This window comes from Elephas maximus, chromosome X (genome assembly GCF_024166365.1).
Source record: "Elephas maximus indicus isolate mEleMax1 chromosome X, mEleMax1 primary haplotype, whole genome shotgun sequence".
Lineage (NCBI taxonomy): Eukaryota > Metazoa > Chordata > Mammalia > Proboscidea > Elephantidae > Elephas > Elephas maximus.
Window position 1 is genome coordinate 96,998,853 of NC_064846.1, and position 17,222 is coordinate 97,016,074.

Here is a 17,222-nt window from a genome sequence, read left to right on the forward strand (position 1 = left end):
ACATCATGCTTGGCAAAGTACAGGGACAGCGGAAAAGAAGAAGACCCTCAACGAGGTGGATTGACACAGTGGCTGCAACAATGAGCTCAAGCATAGCAAGGATTGTGAGGATGGCTCAGGACCAGGCAGTGTTTTGTTCTATTGTGCATAGGGTCGTTATGAGTCGGAACAGACTCCAGGCACCTAACAACAACAACAACATCTTGTGTCCTGATACTTTGTTGAACTCTTCTATTAGTTCCAGTAGTTTTCTTGTGGATTATTCAGGGATTTCTGTGTATAGGTCATATCATCTCCAAATAGAGGTAATTTTACTTCTTCCTTACCAATTTGGATGCCCTTTATTTCTTCTTCTATCCTAATTGCTCTGGCTAGGACCTCCAGCACAGTGTTCAATAAGAGTGGTGATAAAGGGCAGCCTTGTCTGCTTCCCATTCTCAGAGGGAAATGCTTTCAGACTCCCTTCATTTAGGATAATATTGGCTGTTGACTTTAAATCTCCTTTTTTAGGTCAAAGAATTTCCCTTCTATTCCTACTATGCTGAGAGTTTTTATCATGAGTGAGTGTTGGACTTTGTGAAATTCCTTTTCTGCATCAATTGATAAGATCATATGGTTCTTGTCTTTTGTTTTATTCTTGTGATAGATTACATTGACTGTTTTTCTAATGTTAAACAATCCTTGCATACTGGTAAGGATCCCACTTGGTCATGGTGAATTACTTTTTTTGACATGTTGTTGAATTCTTTTGGCTAGAATTTTGTTAAGGATTTCTGCATCTAAGTTCCTGAGGGATATTGGTCTTTAATACTCTTTTTTTGTGGTGTCTTTACCTGGGGTTTTGGTATCAGGGTTATGCTGGCTTTATAGAATCAGTTTGGGAGTATTCCATCCTTTTCCATGCTCTGAAATACCTTCAGTAGTGGTGGTGTTAACTCTTCTCTGGAAGGTTGGTACAATTCTCCAGTGAAGCCGTCAGGGCCAAGGCTTTTTTTGTTGGAGATTTTTAATTACCTTTTAAATCTCTTCTTTTGTTCTACATTTATTTAGTTGTTCTATCTCTTTTTGTGTTAGTTTAGTGCTACGGCTGCTAACCAAAGGGTCGGCAGTTTCAATCCGCCAGGCGCTCCTTGGAAACTCCATGGGGCAGTTCTACTCTGTCCTATAGGGTCACTATGAGTCAGAATCGATTCGATGGCACTGGGCTGGGTGTTTCTATAAATTTGTCCATTTCCTCTAGGTTTTCAAATTTTTGGAGTACGGTTTTTCATAGTGTTCTGTTATGATTCTTTTAATTTCAGTTGAGTCTGTTGTGATATCACCCATCTCATTTCTTATTCAGTTATTTGCTTCCTCTCCTGATTTTCTTTTGTCAGTTTGGTCAATGGTTTATTGATTTTGTTGATCTTTTCAAACAACCATTTTTTGGTCTTGTTAGCTCTTTCAGTTGTTTTTCTGTTCGCTATTTCATTTAATTCTGCTCTGATTTTTATTATTTGCTTTCTTCTGTTTCCCAAGGGCTTCTTTTGTTGCTCTTTTTCTATTTGTTCCACTTATAGGGATAATTCTTTGATTTTGGCCCTTTCTTCCTTTTGGATGTGTGCATTTATTGCTATAAATTGACCTGTGAGCACTGCTTTTACTGTGTCCCAAAAGTTATAGTAGGAAGTGTTTTCCCTCTCATTTGATTCCATGAATTTCTTTGTTCTGTCCTTAATTTTTTCTATAACCCAGTAGTTGTTGAGCAAGGTGTTTTTCAGTTTCCCTGTGTTTGATTTTTATTCCTTACCTTTTCTGTTATTGATTTCTACTTTTATGATTTTATGGTCAGAAAAGATGCTCTGTAATATGTCAACGTTTTGGATTCTGTTAAGGCTTGCTTTAGGACCTAATATGTAGTCTATTCTGGGGAATGGTCCACATGCATTGGAAAAGAAAGTATACTTGGCTGCCGTTGGATGGAGTGTTCTGTGTATGTCTATGAGGTCAAGTTGGTTGATTGTGGCATTTAGATCTTCCATGTCTTTATTGAGTTTCTTTCTGGAAGTTCTGTCCTTCACCAAAAGTGGTGCGTTGAAGTCTCCTACTATTATTCTGGAGCTGTCCATCTCTTTTTTCATTGCCGTTAGAGTTTGTTTTATGTATTTTGGAGCCCTGTCATTGGGTGCATAAATATTTATTATGGTTATATCCTCCTTCTGTATTGACCCGTTAATCAGTATATAGTGTCCTTCCTTATCCATTGTGGTGGATTTTACTTTAAAGTCTATTTTGTCAGAAATTAACATTGCCTCTCCTGCTTTTTGATTTTTGTTTGCTTGATATATTTTTTTCCATCCTTTGTGTTTTAGTATGTTTGTGTTTTTAAATGTAAGGTATGTCTCTTGTAGGCAGCATATAGAAGAATTATGGTTTTTTTATCCATTCTGCCACTCTCTGTCTCTTTATTGGTGCATTTAGTCCATTTACATTCAGAGTAATTATTGACCAACCCTTTGGTTAGTAGCTGTAGCACTTAACCCCTACGCCACCAGGGTTTCCCTAATTATTGAAAGGTATTTTTATGGGTTTAGTGCTGTCATTTTTATGTCTTTTTTGTTGTTGACAGTTTTTTTTTCACTTAATTTTCTGTGCTGAGTCATTTTTCTTTATATATTGTTTTTTCCTGTTTTCATTGTTGTTCCTTTTGTATTTCCTCAGTCTTTATGTTCTTCTTGTTTTTTATTTTGATGTGTAGGATTGTTAGTTTCCTCTGTGGTTACCTTAATATTGACCCCTGTTTTTCTAAGTTTAAACCAAACTTTTATTTCTTTATATAGCCTTGACTTCTGCTCTATATGAAAGATCTATGGCTACCTTATTTTCTAGTCCCTCTTTTTTTATTTAATTTTGTCATCTTTTACATAATAATGTCTCTATTTCCCTGTTTTGAGCATTTTAGATTTGATTTATTTTTGTGACTCCTCCATCTGGGTTGATATCTGGTTGCCCTATCCTGTGTTCTAGTCTTGGGTTGTTATCTGATGTTTTTGATTTTCTAACCGGAGGACTCCTTTTTATATTTCTTGTAAGTTTGCTTTGGTTTTTGCAAATTCCCTAAACTTCTGTTTATCTGGAGATATCCTAATTTCACCTTCATATTTGAGAGACAGTTTTGCTGGATATATAATTCTTGGCTAGCAATTTTTTTCTTTCAAGGTTTTATATATGTCATCCCATTGCCTTCTGGCCTGCATGGTTTCTGCTGAGTAGTGCCAGCAGGTTTTTTTTCCTATTTTTTTTCTATTAGCGTCAATTCTTTTTCAGTCTTCCTTATTCATTGTCCAGCATTTCACATGCATATGATGGGATTGAGAATACCACGGCTTGGGTCAGGCACACCTTAGTCTTCAAGATGACATCTTTGCTTTTCAACACCTTAAAGAGGTCCTTTGCAACAGATTTGCCCAATGCAATGCGTCTTTTGATTTCTTGACTGCTACTTCCATGGCTGTTGATTTAGGATCCAAGTAAAATGAAATCCTTGACAACTTCAATCTTTTCTCCATTTATCTTGATGTGGCTTATGGGTCCAGTTATGAGGATTTTTGTTTTCTTTATGTCGAGGTATAATCCATGCTGAAGGCTGTGTGGTCTTTGATCTTCATCAGTAATTGCTTCAAGTCCTCTTCCCTTTCAGCAAGCAAGGTTGTGTCATCTGCATAACGCAGGTTGTTAATGAGTCTTCCTCCAATTCTGATGCCCCATTCTCTTCATATAGTCCAGCTTCTCGTATTATTTGCTCAGCATACAGATTGAATAGGTATGGTGAACCTACAGACTAGGAAAAATATTTAACTATGACATATCTGACAGGGGTCTAATCTCTAAAATCTACAAGATACTGCAACACGTCAACAATAAAAAGACAAATAATCCAATTAAAAAATGGGCAAAGGATATAAACAGACACTGCACTAAAGAAGACATTCAGTTGGCTAACAGACACAAAAGGAAATGCTTGTGATCATTAGCCACTAGAGAAATGCAAATCAACACTACTTTGAGAAACCATCTCACCCCAATGTCACAGGCACTAATCAAAAAAAGAGAAAATAACAAGTGTTGGAGAGGTTTCAGGAAATTGGAACTCTCATGCACTGCTGGTGGGAATGTAAAATGGTCCAACCAGTATGGAAAACAATATGGGACTTCCTTAAAAAGCTAGAGATGGAAATACCATATCATCCAGCAATCCCACTCTTAGGAATATATCCTAGAGAAATAAGAGCTGTCATGCAAACAGACATGTGCACACCCATGTTCATTGCATCATTATTCACAATAGCAAAAAGATGGAAACAACCTAAGTGCCCATCAACAGATGAATGGATAAACAAATTATGGTACATACACACAATGGAATACTATGCACCGATAAAGAACAATGAAGAATCGGGGAAATATCTCACAATATGGATGAATCTGGAGGGCATTATGCTGAGTGAAATAAGTCAATCACAAAAGGACAATACTGTATTAAACCACTATTATAAAAACTCATGGAAAGGTTTATACACAGAAAGAAACAATCTTTGATGGTTACAAGGGAGGGGAGGGGTGGGAAGGGGAAATCATTAACTAGATAGTAGATAAGTGTTATGGAGCTGTCTCAGTCATCTAGTGCTGCTGTAACAGAAATACCACAAGTGGATGGCTTCAACAAAGAGAAATTTATTCTCTCACAGTCTAGTAGGCTACAAGTCCACACTCAGGGCGTCAGCTCCAGGGGAAGCCTTTCTCTTCTCTCTCTGTTGGCTCTGGAGGAAGGTGTTTGTCATCAATCTTTTCCCTGGACTAGGAGCTGCTCAGCACAGGGACCCTCGGTTCAAAGGATGTGCTCTTCTCCTGGCTCTTGTTTCTTGGTGGTATGAGGTCCCTCTGTCTCTCTGCTCAAGATTGGCTTAAGACACAATCTAATCTTGTAGATCTTGTCAACATAACTGCTGCTAATCTATCTCATCAACATCATAGAGATAGGATTTACAAACAGGGAAATCACATCAGATGACAAAATGGGGGACAATCATACAATACTGAGAATCACGACACATATTTTGGGGGGACACAATTCAATCCATGACAGAGCCCTAGTGGTGCAGTGGTTAAGAGCTCAGGCTGCTAAAAAAAAAAAGGTCAGCAGTTCTAATCCACCAGCCACTCCTTGAAAACCCTGTAGGGCAAGTGTTAACTTTGGCGAAGGGAAAGACATTGTACACTGTAGGGGAAGTCAGCGCAACTTGACCAAGGCAAAGTCATAGAAGCTTCATAGACACCATGAGGAACTGAGTTACTGGGGCTGAGCACTGGGCTGGGGACCATGGTCTCAGGGGTCATCTAGATCAATTGGCATAACAAAGTTCATAAAGAAAATGTTCTACATCCAACTTTGGTGAGTAGCATCTGGGATCTTAAAAGCTTTCAAGTGGCCATCTGAGATACATCTACTGGTCCCATCCGACCCACAGCAAAAGAGAACGAAGAAAACCAAAGACATAAGGGAAATATTAGCCCAAAGGACTAATGGACCACAAGTACCACAGCCTCCACCAGACTGGGCCCAGAAGAACTAGATGGTGCCAGGCTACCACCACCAACAGCTCTGACAGACATCACAATTGAGTGTCCTGGACAGAGCGGGAGAAAAATTTGGAACAAAATTTAAATTTACAAAAAAAGACCAGGCTTACTGGTCTGACAGAGACTGGAAAAACTCCTGAGACTATGGCCCCAAGACACCCTTTTAATTCAAAACTGAAGCCACTCCAAGTTCACCCTTCAGCCACAAATTAGACAGGTCTATAAAACAAACGGTAACACACATGAGGAACATCATGTATACGAGACCAAAAGGGCAACACCTGCCCAAAAGGAATGATGACAGGGTAGGAAGGGACAGGAAAAATGGACGGATCTAAACAGGGAATTGGGGTGTGAAAGGGAACAATTGTTTTGTGATATTGGTTGCAGTCCCTGAAATGTGTCAACACTTTCTCCCTTTCCACCCTGGCTTCCCAGTGTCCATTCGTCCAGCTTTCCTGTCCCTTCCTACCTTCTTGTCTTGCCATTCAGGAGGAGTTGCCCATGTAATTTTCATTCTGCCTAAAAAACTTCAGGTAATATTTCTCATATTACAGGTCTGCTGGCAACAAATTCTCTTGGCTTTTGTTTGTGCAAAAAAAGTCTTAATTTCATTTTCAATTTTTAAGGATACTTTCACTGGATTTAGAATTCTAGGGTTTTTTTTTCTATTAGCACTTTGAAAATGTTATTCCGTGCTTTTTTTCCTCTATATTTTATTTTGTTGTTGAGAATATTAACAGCAAACCACACACCAATTCAACAGTTCTACATGTACAACTTAGTGACATCGATTACATTCTTCAAGTTGTACAGCCATACCCAACCTTTTTTGTGCTCTTCCCCCCTCATTAACATAAACGCACTGCCCCCTAAGATTCCTATTTAATCTTTCAAATTGCTGTTGTAAATTCGATCCCATATAGATAGTTCTTAAAAGAGCATAATGCTTAAGGTAGACTTTTTGTGTGTGTGTTTTATGTGAAAGTTTATAGCGCATATTAGTTTCTCATTCAAAAACTTCTTAAGAAAATCTCCTTCAAAAATTGCTTTGTGCATAGAAAATGGCGGAATACTACCCAACTCATTCTATGAAGCCACCATCTCCCTGATACCAAAACCAGGTAAAGACATTACACAAAAAAGAAAATTACGGACCTATATCCCTCATGAACATAGATGCAAAAATCCTTAACAAAATTCTAGCCAATAGAATTCAACAACATATCAAAAAAATAATTCACCACAATCAAGTGGGATTTATACCAGGTACGCAAGGCTGGTTTAATATCAGAAAAAAACATTAATGTAATCCACCACATAAATAAAACAAATGACAAAAACCACATGATCTTATCAATTGATGCAGAAAAGGCATTTGACAAAGTCCAACACCCTTTTATGATAAAAACTCTCACCAAAATAGGAATTGAAGGAAAATTCCTCAACATAATAAAGGGCATCTATGCAAAGCCAACAGCCAACATCACTCTAAATGGAGAGAACCTGAAAGCATTTCCCTTGAGAACGGGAACCAGACAAGGACGCCCTTTATCACCGCTCTTATTCAACATCGTGCTAGAAGTCCTAGCCAGGGCAATTAGGCTAGACAAAGAAATAAAGGGCATCCGGATTGGCAAGGAGGAAGTAAAATTCTCTCTATTTGCAGATGACATGATCTTATACACAGAAAACCCTAAGGAATCCTCCAGAAAACTACTGAAACTAATAGAAGAGTTTGGCAGAGTCTCAGGTTATAAGATAAACATACAAAAACCACTTGGATTCCTCTACATCAACAAAAAGAACATCGAAGAGGAAATCACCAAATCAATACCATTCACAGTAGCCCCCAAGAAGATAAAATACTTAGGAATAAATCTTACCAAGGATGTAAAAGACCTATACAAAGAAAACTACAAAGCTCTACTACAAGAAATTAAAAAGGACCTACTTAAGTGGAAAAACATACCTTGCTCATGGATAGGAAGACTTAACATAGTAAAAATGTCTATTCTACCAAAAGCCATCTATACATACAATGCATTTCCCATCCAAATTCCAATGTCATTTTTTAAGGTGATAGAGAAACAAATCACCAACTTCATATGGAAGGGAAAGAAGCCTCGGATACGGAAAGCATTACTGAAAGAGAAGAAGAAAGTGGGAGGCCTCACTCTACCTGATTTCAGAACCTATTATACAGCCACAGTAGTCAAAACAGCCTGGTATTTGGTACAACAACAGGCACATAGACCAGTGGAACAGAATTGAGAACCCAGATATAAATCCATCCACATATGAGCAGCTGATATTTGACAAAGGCCCAGTGTCAGTTAATTGGGGAAAAGATAGTCTTTTTAACAAATGGTGCTGGCATAACTGGATATCCATTTGCAAAAAAAATGAAACAGGACCCATACCTCACACCAAGCACAAAAGCTAACTCCAAGTGGATCAAAGACCTAAACATAAAGACTAAAACAATAAAGATCGTGGAAGAAAAAATAGGGACAACTCTAGGAGCCCTAATACAAGGCATAAACAGAATACAAAACATTACCAAAAATGACAAAGAGAAACCCGATAACTGGGAGCTCCTAAAAATCAAACACCTATGCTCATCTAAAGACTTCACCAAAAGAGTAAAAAGACCACCTACAGACTGGGAAAGAATTTTCAGCTATGACATCTCCAACCAGCGCCTGATCTCTAAAATCTATATGATTCTGTCAAAACTCAACCACAAAAAGACAAACAACCCAATCAAGAAGTGGGCAAAGGATATGAACACACACTTCACTAAAGAAGATATTCAGGCAGCTAACAGATACATGAGAAAATGCTCTCGATCATTAGCCATTAGAGAAATGCAAATTAAAACTACGATGAGATTCCATCTCACTCCAACAAGGCTGGCATTAATCCAAAAAACACAAAATAATAAATGTTGGAGAGGCTGCGGAGAGATTGGAACTCTTATACACTGCTGGTGGGAATGTAAAATAGTACAACCACTTTGGAAATCTATCTGGCGTTATCTTAAAAAGTTAGAAATAGAACTACCATACAACCCAGAAATCCCACTCCTCGGAATATACCCTAGAGATACAAGAGCCTTCACACAAACAGATATATGCACACCCATGTTTATTGCAGCTCTGTTTACAATAGCAAAAAGCTGGAAGCAACCAAGGTGTCCATCAACGGATGAATGGTTAAATAAATTGTGGTATATTCACACAATGGAATACTACGCATCGATAAAGAACAGTGACGAATCTGTGAAACATTTCATAACATGGAGGAACCTGGAAGGCATTATGCTGAGCAAAATGAGTCAGAGGCAAAAGGACAAATATTGTATAAGACCACTATTATAAGATCTTGAGAAATAGTATAAACTGAGAAGAACATATACTTTTGTGGTTACAAGTGGGGGAGGGAGGGAGGGAGGGAGAGGGTTTTTTACTGATGAATTAGTAGCTAAGAACTGCTTTAGGTGAAGGGAAGGACAACACTCAATACATGGAAGGTCAGCTCAATTGGACTGGACCAAAGGCAAAGAAGTTTCCGGGATAAACTGAATGCTTCAAAGGTCAGCGGAGCAAGGGCGGGGGGTTTGGGAACCATGGTTTAAGGGGACTTCTAAGTCAATTGGCAAAATAATTCTATTACGAAAACATTCTGCATCCCACTTTGAAACGTGTTGTCTGGGGTCTTAAATGCTAACAAGCGGCCATCTAAGATGCATCAATTGGTCTCAACCCACCTGGATCAAAGGAGAATGAAAAACACCAAAGTCACACGATAACTAAGAGCCCAAGAGACAGAAAGGGCCACATGAACCAGAGACCTACATCATCCTGAGACCAGAAGAACTAGTTGGTGCCCGGCCACAATCGATGACTGCCCTGACAGGGAGCACAATAGAGAACCCCTGAGGGAGCAGGAGATCAGTGGGATGCAGACCCCAAATTCTCACAAAAAGACCATACTTAACGGTCTGACTGTGACTAGAGGAATCCCGGCGGTCATGGTCCCCAAACCTTCTGTTGGCCCAGGACAGGAACCATTCCCGAAGACAACTCAGCAGACATGAAAGGGACTGGACAGTGGGTAGGAGAGAGATGCTGATGAAGAGTGAGCTAATGATATCAGGTGGACACTTGAGACTGTGTTGGCATCTCCTGTCTGGAGGGGGGATGGGAGGATAGAGAGAGTTGGAAGCTGGCAAAATTGTCAGGAAAGGAGAGACTGGAAGGGCTCACTCATTAGGGGGAGAGCAAGTGGGAGTATGGAGTAAGTTGTATATAAACTTATATGTGACAGACTGACTTGATTTGTAAACGTTCACTTGAAGCTCAATAAAGTTAATAAAAAAAAAATTGCTTTGTGATATTGCTTTCAATCCCTGCAATGTGTCAGTATTCTCCCCCTTTCTCTTTCTACCTGGGGTTCTCCGTGTCCATTCGTCCAGTTTTCCGGTCCCTTCCTGCCTTCTCGTCTTTGCTTTTGGGCAGGTGTTCCCCATTTGATCTCTTACACTTAATTGAACTAAGAACCACATTCCTCACTTGCGTTACTGTTTGTTTGATAGGCCTGTCTAATCTTTGGATGAAAGGTGGACTTCGGGAGCAGCTTCAGTTCTGAGTTAGTGTGTCTGGGGGCCATGGTCTTGGGGCTCCTTTAGTCTCTGTCAGACCAATAAGTCTCGTCTTTTTTTGTGAATTTGATTTTGTTCTACATTTTTCTCCCGTTCTGTCTGGAACCCTCTATTGTGTTCCCTGTCAGAGCGATCAGTGGTTGTGGCCAGGCGCCATCTAGTTCTGGGCTCAGTCTGGTGAAAGGTATAGTTCATGTGGTCCATTAGTCCTTTGGACTAATGTTTTCTCAAGACAGACCTTTTTTTTTTATTTACTAGGTATGCTAAACCATTTTTCAGTTTTAAGATGACTTCAGGGGATATTTTAGATTTAGGGTTTAAATATTATCTCAGAGCAATAATTTCAGGGGTTCATCCACCCTCCATAGCTCCGGGAAGTTTGAGGCCATGAGAATTTGCATTTCTGTCTGGGCTCCCCCCACTTTTGATAAGGATTCTTCTATGGAATCTTTGCTCAAAATATTCGATTATGCTACCTGGGCACCATTCGGTTCTTCTGGTCTCATGGCAAAGGAGCCAGTTGTTCTTGAAGGCGATTAGTCACATGTTCCATATCCTCCTCCTATTCCAGACTCTCCTTCTTCCTGTTGCTCCAGGTGAATACAGGTCAGTTGTCGTGCCTCGGATGGCTGCTTGCAAGCTTTTAAGACCCCAGGCACTACGCAATGGACTAGGAGGTAGAACAGAAGCCCTGAACATGTTATTAGGCCAATTAACTCAGATGTCCCCTGAAACCATGACCCTAAACCATCAAAACAAGGAATCAAATCCCATGAGGTGTTTGGTTGTACATGAGCAGACTCAGCAACTACTTTTTTGTTATTGTTGTTGTTGTTGTAAATATATCTATCACACAACTTTTGCCAATACAACTTTTTACAAGTGTACATCTTATTAACAGGAATTAACAATAATCAGCTGTGCAACTCTACCCTTAATCAATGCAATTTTCCCATCACCACTAACCTCCCCCTTTCCCCATCCCTCCCACCCCTGGTAACCACTAATAAACTTTGGTCTCTATATATTTGCCTTTTCTTGTTTTGTTTTTTTAATAAGTGAAGTCATGTAATATTTGTCCTTTTATGTTTGGCTTATTTCACTCAGCATGTCTTCAAGCTCCATCCATATTGTAGCATGTATCAAGACTTCATTTCTCCTATTGGCTGAGTAGTATTCCATTGTGTGTATGTACCACATTTTGTTTATCCATTTATCTGTTGACAGGCATTTAGGTTGTTTCCATCTTCTGGTTATTGTGAGTAGTGCTGCAAGGAACATTGGTATACAAGTCTCTGCTTTCAAGTAGAATTGCTTGGTTATATGGTAGTTCTATTTTTAGTTTTCTGAGGAACTTTCACACTGTTTTCCACAACAGTTGTACCATTTTGCATCCCTACCAGTGATGGATGAGTTCCAATTTCCCCATATCCTTGCCAACATTTGTTGTTTTCTGTTTTTTTTTTTTAATCTTAGCCATCCTAGTGGGAGTGAAATGGTATCTCATTGTGGTTTTGAGTTGCGTCTCTCTGATGGCTAATGACACTGAGCAGCTTTTCATGTTTTTGGTGGCCATTTGAATGTCCTATTTGGTGAAATGTCTATTCAAGTCTTTACTCATTTTATTATTGGGTTATTTGTCTTTTTGTTGTCAAGTTGTCAAAGTTTTATGTATGTATTTGTTATTATACTCTTGTCAGATATATGATTTCCAAAGATATTCTCCCAGTCGGAGGGTTGTCTTTTCACTTTTTTGGTTGTCTTTTGATGAACAAAACTTTTTTAATTTTTATGAGGTTCCATTTATTTATTTTGTCTTTTACTGTTTGTACTTTTTTTTATTATATTAGATAATCCATTGTTGAAAGCTAGGCCTGACATTATTGCCCCTACTTTTCTTCTAAGAACTTTTTTGTTTTAGTTGGCGCCTTTAGGTCCTTAATCCATTTTTGTTTTTGCATGTGATGTGAGGCATTGTTATGATGGCCCCTAGACCTTCTGTTGGCTCAGGACAGGAACCATTCCCAAAGCCAACTCTTCAGACGTGGGTTGGACTGGACAATGGGTTGGAGAGGGATGCTGGTGAGGAGTGAGCTTCTTGGATCAGGTGGACACTTGAGACTATGTTGGCATCTCCTGCCTGGAGGGGAGATGACAGGGTGGAGGGGGTTAGAAGCTGGCGAAATGGACACGAAAAGAGAGAGTGGAGGGGGAGAGAGGGCTGTCTCATTAGGGGGAGAGTAATTGGGAGTGTGTAGCAAGGTGTATATAAGTTTTTGTGTGAGAGATTGACTTGATTTGTAAACTTTCACTTAAAGCACAATAAAAATTATTTTTAAAAAATGATGTGAGGCATTGTTATGGATTGAATTGTGTCCCCCAAAAATGTGTTTCAACTTGGTTAGGCCATGATTCCCAGTATTGTGTGGCTGTCCACCATTTTGTGATCTGGTGTGATTTTCCTATGTGTTATAAATCCTTCCTCTGTGATGTTAATGAGGTAGGCTTAGAGGCAGTTATGTTCATGAGGTAGAACTCAGTCTACAAGATTAGGTTGTATCTTAAGTCAATCTCTTTTGAGATATAAAAGAGACAAATGAGCAGAGAGACAGGGGGACCTCATGCCACCAAGAAACAAGAGCCAGGAGAATAGTGTGTCCTTTGGAGCCGGGATCACCGCACAGATAAGCTCTTTGCCAGCCAAAGCCAACAGAGAGAGAAAGACTTTCCCTGGAGCTGGCACCCTGAATTTCGACTTTTAGCCTCCTAAACTGTGAGAGAATAAATTTCTTTGTTAAAGCCATTTCTGTTATAGCAGCACTAGATAATTAATACAGGCATGGATCCTCTTTCATTTTTCTGCATGTGGAAATCCAATTTTCCCAATATCATTATTGAAGAGACTTCTTTCCCCATCAAATGGACTTAGCACCCTTGTCAAAAATCAATTGACTGTAGATGTATAGGATTATTTCTGGACTCTCAGTTCTATTCCAGTGGTTTATGTGTCTATTGTTATACCAGTGCCTGGCTGTTTTGATTTTTAGTAATCATACTGTAGTATGTTTTAAAATCAGGAAGTGTGAGCCCTTCTACTTTGTTCTTTTCAACATTGTTTTAGCTATTTGAGACCTCTTGCAATTCCATATAAAGTTGAGAACTGGTTTTTCTATTTCTGTAAACAAGGCTGTTGGAATTTTGATCAGGATTGTGTTGAATCTGTAGATCACTTTGGGTAGTATTGACACCTTAACAATATTAAGTTTTCCAATCCATGAACATGGCACATCTTCCCATTTATTTAAGTCTTCTTTAATCTCTTCCAGCAGTGTTTTGTAGTTTTCATTGTGTAAGTCCTTCATGTCCCTGGTTAGATTTATTCCTAGGTATTTTATTCTCTTAGATGCCACTGTAAATGGAATTGTTTCACTAATTTCCCTCTCAGATTTCTCATTGCTGATCTATAGAAACCCAACTGATTTTTGTTTGTTGACCTCGAGCCCTGCGGCTTTGCTAAATTCCTCTATTAGCACTAGAAGCTTTCCATGCTTTTCTTGCTAGCATATTTTCCCATAAGTCTACGGTCATTCTTATCTTTGTTCCTTTGTATAATATAGGCCTTTTTTTTTTCCTGTAGCTGCTTTTTAAATTTTCCCTTTATCTGGTTTTTATTTGTTTGATTGTGATGTGCCCTTGTGTGTTTTCTTTGTATTTATCCTGTTTGGAGTTCATTGAGCTTCTAGGATCTGTGGGCTTATAGTTTTCATCAAATTTGGGGATTTTTCTGCCATTGTTTCTTCAATTATCTATTTTTTCTCTCCTCACTTGGGACTTCAGGTAAACCTATGTCACACCACTTATATTGTCCTATCTCTTTTTATTTTTCAGTCTTTTCTTTCTCCCTGTGATTCATTTCAGAGAGTTTCTACTGCTTTGCCTTCAAGTTCATTGATCTTTTCCTCTGCAGTGTATAACTGTTGCTATGAGTCAGAATCAGCTCAATGGCACACAGCAAAAACAATCCCGTCCAGTGAAATTTACTTTCGAATACTGTATTTTTTTAATCTCTAGAATTTCCATTTTTAAAAATGTCTTTCATTTCTCTCCCCGCTGTGCTTGTATTTTCTTTACATGCTTGATTATATGGAGTATGTTTATAATAGCTGTTGTAAGGGCTTTGTCTACTAATTCCATCATCTCTGTCATTTCTGAGTCTTTCCTATTGCCGATTTTTCTCTAGGTTATAGGCCACATTTTTTTCCTGCTTCTTTGTATGTTTATTAGTTTTGTATTGGACAATAAACATCATAGAGTGTTGACTTCTTCCAGGTAGACTTTAAATTACTTGTCAATCAGTTTGACCCTTTCAAGATTTGTTTTTAAACATTTTAGAGTGGGTCTAGAGTAGCCTTTACTCTCGAACTAATTTAGGCCACTTTGAAGGTCTTGCCCCTCTGAGGTCTCTACTAATGCCCCCCTGTATCCCGTGAAGTCTCTCCACTATAGGGAGAGGAATTAGCTCCCTTGTGTAAGCTTTAGGATTATCTTACAGCTCCTCAGTAATTCTTGTTTCCCTGTAAGTTGTTCTGGACTGTCCTTGTAGAGTTTTACCATATACATTTTCAGATTGGTATTCAGCAAAAAGACTCAAGGGATCGCTACACATATTTCTAACACTCTTTTTCAGCTTAGCTCCATCCTCACAATTTCTGGGTACCTTGGCCTTTATGAACTCCATTCTCTCAGTAAGATTGCCAGGCTCTGTTTGGCTTCCCCCTCCCTAGAGTGCAGTCCAGAGATTACCTCCAGGCAAAAAGCCTGGGTGATTGTAGGGCTCACCTTATATTTGTATCCCTTTCTCTTAGGGATCACTATCTTGTGTTGCTTATTGTTCAATGTCTGACAGTAAATGTTTCCTATATTTTATCAATTTTCCAGTTGTTTGTAGAAGGAAAGTCATGCCACACTCTCTTTCTTCCTCATGGCCAGAAGCAAAAGTTATTTATTTATCTGCCTTCATTTTTGAAGGATATTTTTGCTATATAAAGACTTCTAGGTTGGCAGTTTTTGTTTTCTGGCCTCCATTGTTTCTGATGGAAAGTCAGTCTTGTTCTTGTTTTCCTATATATAATGTGTCATCCCTTCCCCTCCCCCCCAGCTGCTCTTATGAGTTTATCTTTGGTTTTCAGAACTTGAACTATAATATGCCTATGTATAGTTTTCATTGTATTTATCCTGCTTGGGGTTCCCTGAGTTCCTGGATCTGTGGATTGCTGTTGTTTTGTTTTTTAATCTAATTTGGAAAATTATCAGCAAGTATTTCTTCGCATTTTATTGCACTATTCTCTCTCGTCTTTCTAGGGCTCAGATTGCACCTATGTTAGATTGTTTGATACTGTCATACAAGTCATAGAAGTGCTCTTCATTTTATTTAAATCTTTTTTCTCTCTATGCTTCAGTTTGCTTCATTCTTATTAATCTATCTTCACGTTCACTATCCTTTCTTCTTTACTACCCAGTCTGCTATTAATCCCGTCCAATCATTTTTTTTATCCCATCCAATGATTTTTTTAACTTATTTTGAAATGATTGTAGATCACAGACAGTTGCAAAAATAGTATAAAGAGGTCCCATATACCCCTCAGTTTCCCCCAATGGTGACATATAACTATAGTGTCGTTGTTGTTGTTAGGTGTCGTCAAGTCGGCTCTGACTCAGCGACCCTATGTACCACAGAACAAATAACTATAGTACTAAACAAAACTAGGAGATTGACATTGGTACAATCTACAGACCTTATTCAGATTACACTAGTCTTACATGCACTCATTTGTGTGTGTGTGTGTGTGTGTGTGTGTGTGTATTTAGTCCTATGCAGTTTTATCATGTATATAGATTCATGCAATCACTATCACAGTTAGGATACAGAACTATTTCATCACCACAAAGATCTCCCTGAAGTTACCCTTTTATAATCACAGCCACCTTCTTCCCCTCCCTCACTCCATCCTATATCCCTGAAAGACACTAATCTGTTTTTCATCTTTATAATTTTATTGTTTAGAGAATGCAATATAAATGGAATCATGCAGTATGTGCCATTTTGAGATTGACTTTTTTCACTCCACATAATTCCCTTGAGATCCATCCTAGTTGTTCTGTACACCAAGAGCTCGTTCCTTTTTATTAAAGAATGGTATTCCGTGATATAAATGTACCATATTTGGTTTAACCACATACCCACTGAAGCGCATTTGGGTTGTTTCCTTTTGGGGGCTATTACAAACACTTATAGTTTCTTGTGTGGACGTTAAGTTTTTTTGATCTATGGGATCAGAGCCCAGGAGCGCAAATGCCAAATCATATTGTAAGTAAAAACCAAAACCAAACTTACTGCCATCGAGTCTATTCCAACTCACAGGGACCCTATAGGACAGAGTAGAACTGCCCCACAGGGTTTCTAAGGCTGTAATCTTTATGGAAACAAATTGCCACATCTTTCTCCCACAGAATGGCTGGTGGGTTTGAACCACCATCCACTGCACCACCAGGTAAGTATAGATTTAGTTATCTTAAGATACAGGCACTTGTGCTTTCTTTTGATTATTGTTTGCATGGTATGTCTTTTTCCATTTGTTTTCTTTCAGTCTCCCTATATCATTATATTTGAAGGGAATTTCTTGTAGATAGAATACAGCTGTGTCCTACTTTTTAATCTATTCTACCAGTCTGTATCTTTTAATTGGTGCATTTAGACTATTTAACTTTAATGTAATTATTGATATGTTCTGACATTCTATTTTTTGTTTTCTGTTTGTTCTATTTCTGATTCTTTGGTTTTTTCCTCCTGCCTTCTTGCATATTACTTGAATATTTTTTAGAATTCTATTTTTATTTATCTATAGTGTTTCTGAATGTATCCCTTTATATAGTTTTT

The 17,222-nt window shown here is 38.5% G+C and overlaps 1 protein-coding gene and 1 long non-coding RNA gene across 4 annotated transcripts in view; both read left to right on the forward strand.

Moving 5' to 3' along the window:
* The window catches only part of HDAC8 (histone deacetylase 8), a 307,774-nt gene that overhangs the window by 173,275 nt on the left and 117,277 nt on the right, over positions 1 to 17,222 (forward strand). The window lies entirely within an intron of this gene.
* LOC126069699 (uncharacterized) overlaps positions 9,155 to 17,222 on the forward strand; it is a 34,259-nt gene continuing 26,191 nt past the window's right edge. The window contains exon 1 of the long non-coding RNA XR_007516013.1: positions 9,155 to 9,421. This is a non-coding gene — a long non-coding RNA (uncharacterized LOC126069699). The remainder of the gene's footprint in view (positions 9,422 to 17,222) is intronic.